We start from the raw sequence: 8,160 nt of genomic DNA, 5'->3' as shown, positions 1-8,160 counted from the left end.
CAATCACTTGACTCAGCTGGGAGTTAATCTTCCGGTTGATAGTGTCATTGACAGAGTTCTTCAATCACTACCACCAAGCTACAAAAGCTTAGTGATGAACTATAATATGCAAGGGATGGATAAGACAATTCCCGAGCTCTTCGCAATGCTAAAGGCTGCGGTGGTATAAATGAAGAAGGAGCATCAAGTGTTGATGGTCAACAAGACCATTAGTTTCAAGAAGAGGTGAACAAAGGTATATGTGATATACATGTTATTGATGTGTACCTTACTAATGCTCGCAGTAGCACCTGGGTATTTGATACTGGTTCTGTTGCTAATATTTGCAACTCGAAACAGGGACTACGGATTAAGCGAAGATTGGCTAAGGACGAGGTGACGATGCGCGTGGGAAATGGTTCCAAAGTCGATGTGATCGCGGTCGGCACGCTACCTCTACATCTACCTTCGGGATTAGTTTTAGACCTAAATAATTGTTATTTGGTGCCAGCATTGAGCATGAACATTATATCTGGATCTTGTTTGATGCGAGACGGTTATTCATTTAAATCAGAGAATAATGGTTGTTCTATTTATATGAGTAATATTTTTTATGGTCATGCACCCTTGATGAGTGGTCTATTTTTATTGAATCTCGATAGTAGTGATACACATCGACCATTCTTAAGAAGTTGCTCCCCACTATTTGAGTTATCTCAACATGCAAGCCATCCACATCATCACACATGCCACTTCAGCCATCCCGTTGCACTTTTCCAACCATAACAGTCATGCATGTGCCCCCTCAGCAAAGAAAGTGACATTTTTAATTAACAAATCTGCCACGTGATCCAAATACATTTCATGCGACACCGAAGAGACCTGAACCTGACGATGCATATTATATCTTCCCACCTATTCCTCCCTTAATCTACTATATGTCACATCAGCAATTTTTTACCCAGAAATCAATTAAACAAGTGGTGTAATATTTCTTTCTATCGTGCATCCTGGTGGCCGAAGCGACCGCTCTTTAGAGCATGGTTAATAGAAGAGCCGGCAACGGGCTCTATATGAATGCCAGGTCACTTGTAGCCACCAAGAAAGAACTCTCATATAACAAAGCTGGCTGTAGGCATTAGCTATAGTAATTAATGTCTACATGCATGGCAAAGAGAAAAATGAATTGATTGGACAGGAGGAAGCTGCGCTAGCTTTAAGCCCTTGCATGCAGTTTCTTTGTCTGGAGCCTTGCGCTACAGCCGGCGACTCACGGAGCGCCCGCTCCCTTCTCTCTCCTATCTTCTCTTCCTCCAGCTGGACTTTGTCTGAGATGGAATGGCTTGTAGCCAGCTGACTAGGCATTATTATACTTGCTCTTAGCCTTCCATAACTGACTAGCGTCTTTTCCTTTTCCATGCGCTACTGTTACACACGATTCCTAAACCATAAAAATCCACCAGCTGCATGCCTGCATCTCTCCTGTCCCGATCCCTCCAGCTTCATCTCTCTGCCTCCTGATCTACACTCGCCGCCGGCTGTCTCGAGGCATGACCACCCGCACCAATCAGGACCAGCAGCGGTGGACAACTGCCACAGGGCAGTTGCTCGCTCGCCGGCTCGCTAATGGATAGGTCTTGGCCGTGGGCTAGACAGCGCGCCAGATTTCTCCGATTGCTAACTTTCAATGGTTCTCCCGCTACCTACCTACATGAATCGCTGATGAGTTGTTCTTACCCTATTGTGTATTGTTTTCCCCACTATTTTGAATCACTTTTTCTTTGTAGAGGACACATGCGACTGCTGGATCCGGCCATGGATTTAGTATGGCATGAGAAGATATGTTCCTTTCCATGCAGCCCGACGCCTACCCATCCGCTGATGCGTGACAGGACCATGTCTTTCGCTAAGGAATCAAACAAAATCCGCTGCCGGTCGTCAGACTTTTCTCCTGCTCACCACCCACCACTGTCGCCTCGACCCGTGCTGCTTCCCGTCGCCACCAAGAGGTTACACTGGTGAGCCCCTCGATTCGATATTACTTCCGCTGGGTTCTAGGTACTCTTGATTCCATTGTGTTGACGAGAATATTTATCAGAGCCGATCACCTTCGTTCAGAGCTACATTGATGCTATTCTTCTGCTTTAACCAAGGCTGAAAAAGTGGCAAGATCACACAATAATAAAATGGCGAAGTGGTTACCATCACCCGAGGGAATGATTAAATCAATCTGGACGGGGCCGTGGTGAAGAACCTCGGCCAAGGAGCGGTACCGGCAATATCTCGGGAAGTTGGGAGGTGTGGTGTGATGGATCCTGATATAGTGGAAGGCATAGCCTGCTGTGAGGTTTGGGTGCTTGCTCAACGTTGATTAGAATGGCCTCTGATGCAGTGAATGTGGTGAGGGATATCAACTTTGGGAGTTATGCCAGTACAACTCGTTTCTATATGAAATCTCACTGAGGAAAGAGCAGTTTCTGGAGACGACGTATATTTGTGTGCAGAAGGACGTACGTCAAACAACGAAACTCATCAGCTAGATCCTTTGTTTATTTATTATATAATGGTAGGCATATTTGGCTGCTAGAGTCTAATGATTCTATGATTGTACCTTAGGGTTATTGCTATATACAAGAGCCGGACATTTTCCCTTAAAAAGGTAGATCATTTGGAATCCAGGATGATATTTTTGGTTCTTTGGTCTGTTAGATAATAACGAAAATAAAACGAGACACGAGAGACACGGATTTTTACGTGAAAACCCTTTCAGAAGAAAAACCACGGACGCACGAAGGCGCAATCACTATAGAGAGGAGTATTACAAGCACGAGACGACGGGCCGTCTGAGGTGCGACTACATGGGGTATATATGAGGGCAATACATGAGAGTCCTTGGAGGACAAGTAATCGAGTTGTACTCGTACGCGTCGACGTCAACACAAAGGCCCACACCGGTTGTACTACGTCTAGTCCAACACAGTACAATTTGGATCACAATTTAACAATCTCCACCTTGATCCAAATTCCCTCTAGTAGTCGAAGAAAGTAAATAACTCCATCCAAATCAGCATAAACACCTTGTGCGTCAAAGTCCATAGGACTAGTGAGAAATACCAACTAAGCCTGAGCAAAGCTCAAACTTATTGGTCGGAACTGGCTTTGTCATCATATCAGCAGGATTATCATGAGTACTTATCTTGCATACCTTCAAATGGCCTTCAGCAACAACATCTCGAATATAATGAAATCTGACATCAATGTGCTTTGTCCTCTCATGATACATTGAATTCTTTGTAAGATATATGGCACTTTGACTGTCAGAAAATATGGTAGGGCAAGATGAATCTCCACAAAGCTCAGCATACAAACCTCTCAACCAAATAGCTTCTTTGCATGCCTCAGAAATAGCCATATCTCGGCATCAGTAGTGGAACAAGCCACAATAGACTGCAAAGTTGCTCTCCAACTCACAGCACAACCACCAATGGTGAAAACATAACCTGTGAGTGATCTTCTCTTATCCAAATCACCAGCAAAATCAGAATCGACAAAACCAACAAGTCCATCTCCAGTTTTCCCAAACTGTAAATAAGCATTAGAAGTACCTCGTAGGTATATGAAAATCCACTGAACTGCTTTCCAATGCTCTTTTCCAGGATTAGCCATGTATCTACTGACAACACTCAATGCATATGATAAATCCGGACGACAACAAACCATGGCATACATAAGTGAACCAACTGCACTCGAATAGGGAACTCTAGACATGTACTCAATATCTGCATCTGACTTAGGACATAAAGCTAATGATAATTTGAAGTGTGCAGCTAACGGAGTACTTACTGGCTTGGCATTATGCATATTAAAAGGACGAAGAACTTTATCAATATATCCCTTCTGACTTAGATATACTTTTCCAGATGGTCTATCTCTAGATATTTCCATGCCAAGAATTTTCTTTGCTGCACCCAAATCCTTCATCTCAAATTCATTACTCAATTGCTTCTTTAGTTCATTAATCTCTGACATACTCTTTGCAGCAATTAGCATATCATCAACATAAAGGAGCAAATAAATAGTTGAACCATTGACAGTTTTCAAATAGACACAACTATCATAATTAGACCTTTTGAAACCTTGAGAGAGCATAAAGGTGTCAAATCTCTTGTACCACTGTCTCGGGGATGCTTCAATCCATAAAGAGATTTCTTTAACTTGTAGACAAGCTTTTCTTTTCCAGGAATAACAAAACCTTCAGGTTGTTCCATATAAATATCCTCTTCTAATTCTCCATGTAAGAATGCAGTTTTAACATCCAATTGTTCAAGCTCAAAATCATGCATGGCAACAATACTGAGTAAAGTGCGAATAGAGCTATGCTTCACAACAGGAGAAAAGACTTCATTATAGTCAATACCTGGAATCTGACTGTAACCTTTAGCAACAAACCTTGCTTTATATCTTGTCTCATCATTAGGAGAAATACCTTCTTTCCTCTTCAAAACCCACTTGCAACGAATAGGTTTCTTCTCTCTAGGTAATTTTACTAAATCCCAAGTGCCATTCTTTTCAAGTGTTTCCATCTCATCATGCATAGCGGTCATCCACTTATTACTATCACCAGAAATAATAGCCTCGGAATATGAAGAAGGTTCAGCATTACCTTCAATTTCTTCTGCAACAGATAAAGCAAAAGAAACAATATTGCACTCTTCAATTAACCTGTCAGGTTTATTAATACCCACTAGTAGAAAAAGGGGCTTTTGTCCCGGTTGGTAAGGCCCTTTAGTCCCGGTTTTTGAACCGGGACTAAAGGGTCGTTACTAATGCCTCTCCCCTTTAGTCCCGGTTCTTACACGAACCGGGACTAAAGGCCGCGGCCACATGGAGCTCACTAAAGGAAATTTTATGAATTTTTTTTGAATTTTTTTTTGAATTTTTTTTTTGATTTTCAAATTTCTGAATTTTTTTAACCTCTAATCTCTACTCATCACCCCTCATCACTGCTCAATTTATCCTCTAATCTCTAATCACCCCTCATCACTGCTCAATTCATCTAACTTCCCGAACGGTCACCCATCCTCCCACTCCCCCGGCCTGAGCACGCTTAACTTCCGGGTTCTATTCTCCCTCGTTTCCAAGTCTGCACTTGTTGTTTTCCTGACAATAGTAAGATGTCAATCCTATTAACCATCAGGAATTTTGCTTGAGCATGAAGTGACACATTTCACTGTTTGAGTTTGAAACTATTGTTTTAAAAAACAATAATTATTTAGTAACACTAATATTTCTTGAATAATTAGTTTGACCATTGTTTGACCACAGTTTGACCACAGTTTGACCAGATTTGACCAAAATTCAAAATAACTGAAATAATTATTTAGTAACACTAATATTCTAGAATAATTAGTTTGACCATTGTTTGACCATTGTTTGACCACAGTTTGATCAGATTTGACCAAAATTCAAAATAACTGAAATATTTATTTAGTAAGACTAATATTCTAGAATAATTAGTTTGACCATTGTTTGACCACAGTTTGAAATTTTTTCGATTTTTTCCACTCTAGATCTTAAAAGCCCCGTAACTTTTTTCTGTTAGGTTTTTGAGGATTTTGAAAATGTTTAACAGGGTTTCCCCGATTAAATTCGGATGTAACTTTTCGAGTAGATGATTTTTCATATAAAAAACTTTTTCATCCGAGTTCGTATGCAAAAGTTATGCCCATTTTACAAATTCCAGAGAGATTTTGCAAATAAAGTCGAAATTCATATTTGTTAATTTTCCCAACAACTAGACCACATATCACATGGGAAACTTATTTTTTTTTATTTTTTATTTACATTTCCATCATTTTCTTTTGTTTTTTCTAAAACTGAAAAGGCGGTCCGGGGGGGTAGAGTTTGAAAATGGGACCTTTAGTACCGGTTCGTGCCATGAACCGGTACTAATGCCTCAAAGCCCATTAGTACCGGTTGGTGCCACCAACCGGGACTAATGGGCATCGCACCCTTTAGTCCCGGTTCGTGGCACCAACCGGGACTAAAGGGCCCAGGTGAACCGGGACTAATGCCTTAGCCGCACGAACCGGGACGAATGCTCACTTTAGTCCCGGTTCATGACTGAACCGGGACTAATGTGAATACTGCCCTGTGACCAAAGCCCTGTTTTCTACTAGTGACCCCGTCTAACTCTGTCACGTGCGAGATTCCAACTGGGCGGAACAATAGGCTGATTTGGAGTGGGAGTGACATTATCATCATTAACGACGGGTTCATCATGTGCATCAACAATTTCATTACTAGATGTATCACCTGAATCAATAACATGCTCCACCTGAACAGTAGGCTCCTGAACAATAGGCTGCTGTTCACTCTCAACGGGAACATTAGTAGATGAAACATCATGTAACATAGCAGATTCATTGAAGATAACATTTCTGCTAATAACAACCTTCTGGGTTTCAGGATTCCACAATTTAAAACCTTAACACCAGACTTATAACCAAGAAAGATGCACTTAACAACCCTAGGCTCCAATTTTCCATTATCAACATGAGCATAAGCAGTGCAACCAAAAACTCTCAACTGTGAATAATCAGCAGGTGAACCAGACCATACCTCAATTGGAGTTTTATATTAAGAGCAATAGATGGTGACCGATTAATGAGATAACAAGCAGTGGAAGCGGCCTCAGCCCAAAACGCCTATGCAAACCTACATTGGACAACATGCAACGGGCTCTGGAAATAATGGTCCTGTTCATACGCTCAGCTACACCATTTTGTTGAGGAGTATAAGGAACGGTGTAATGTCTGACAATGCCTTCAGACTTGCAATAATTCTTAAATTGCTTAGAACAGAATTCCATACCATTATCAGTGTGAAGTATCTTTACCTTCTTTTCAGTTTGTCTTTCAACCATAATCTTCCACTCCTTAAATGCTGAGAATGCTTCATATTTATGCTTCAAGAAATAAGGCCAAACTTTTCTCGAATAATCATCAATAATTGTCAGCATGTAACTAGCACCACCTAGTGACTTTTTGCGAGATGGTCCCCATAAATCAGAATGCACATAATTAAGAATACCTTCAGTTGTATGAGTCGGAAGTGTTGAACTTCACCCTCTTGTGCTTGCCGAAAATACAATGCTCACAAAATTTCAATTTACCGGGTTCATATCCATCAAGAAGACCTCTCTTATTTAACTCTGCCAAACCAAGTTCACTCATATGTCCAAGACGCATATGCCAAAGGTTAGCAGCATCACAATCAGAATTCTTTGAAATAGCTGGAGTAGCGTTTCCTGAAACGGTAGAACCTCGAAGGTAATAAAGACCATTGGTCGAACTTAAGTCACCTTTCATCACAACAAGGGAGCCTTTGGTGACCTTCAAAACACTATCTCCACCTAAATACTTGTACCCCTTTGCATCAAGGGCACTCATAGAAATAAGATTTCTCTTCATCTTCGGAATATACCGAACATCTGTCAAAGTTCTGATTATGCCATCAAACATCTTGATTCGAATAGGACCTATGCCTTCAATCTTGCATGGTGAATTATCAAAACCCAAAACGGAACCAGCAGAAGTAGTGGAATCAAAAGTATTAAACCAATCTCTACGCGGGCACATATGAAAAGTGCATGCGGTGTCAAATACCCACTCATCATTGGTCTCAGCACATCCAGCAATAACGACAAGAGCATCATCGGAACTATCATCACGAGCAACGTTAGCAGAATTTTCACCTTGTTTGTTACCTTTCCTCTTTTCCTTGTTCTGCAACTTGAAACACTCTGAGATGTCATGCCCGTCTCTCTTGTAATATCTGCAATATTTCTTGTCTCTGGATTGCGACCGGCCCCTATGGCCGTTCTTACTTTTGCCTCTGTTTCCATTATTGGAGTTCTTCTCCTTTGTCCTGCCATGAACAGATAATCCCTCGGCTTGGGATGAACTTGAACCATCATGAGGCACCATTAGTTTCATCTTCTCCTTAGAGTTCAAAGCTTCATAAACTTCATTAAGTGCGAGAGTATCACGACTGTATAATATGGTGTCTCTAAAATTGGTATAAGAACTTGGCAGTGAACAAAGCAACATTAAAGCAGTATCTTCCTCTTCATACTTAACCTCCATTGCAGCTAGATCAGATATGATCTCTTTAAATTCA

This window comes from Triticum aestivum, chromosome 5D (assembly GCF_018294505.1).
Source record: "Triticum aestivum cultivar Chinese Spring chromosome 5D, IWGSC CS RefSeq v2.1, whole genome shotgun sequence".
NCBI lineage: Eukaryota > Viridiplantae > Streptophyta > Magnoliopsida > Poales > Poaceae > Triticum > Triticum aestivum.
Note: the sequence above shows the minus strand (reverse complement) of the source record.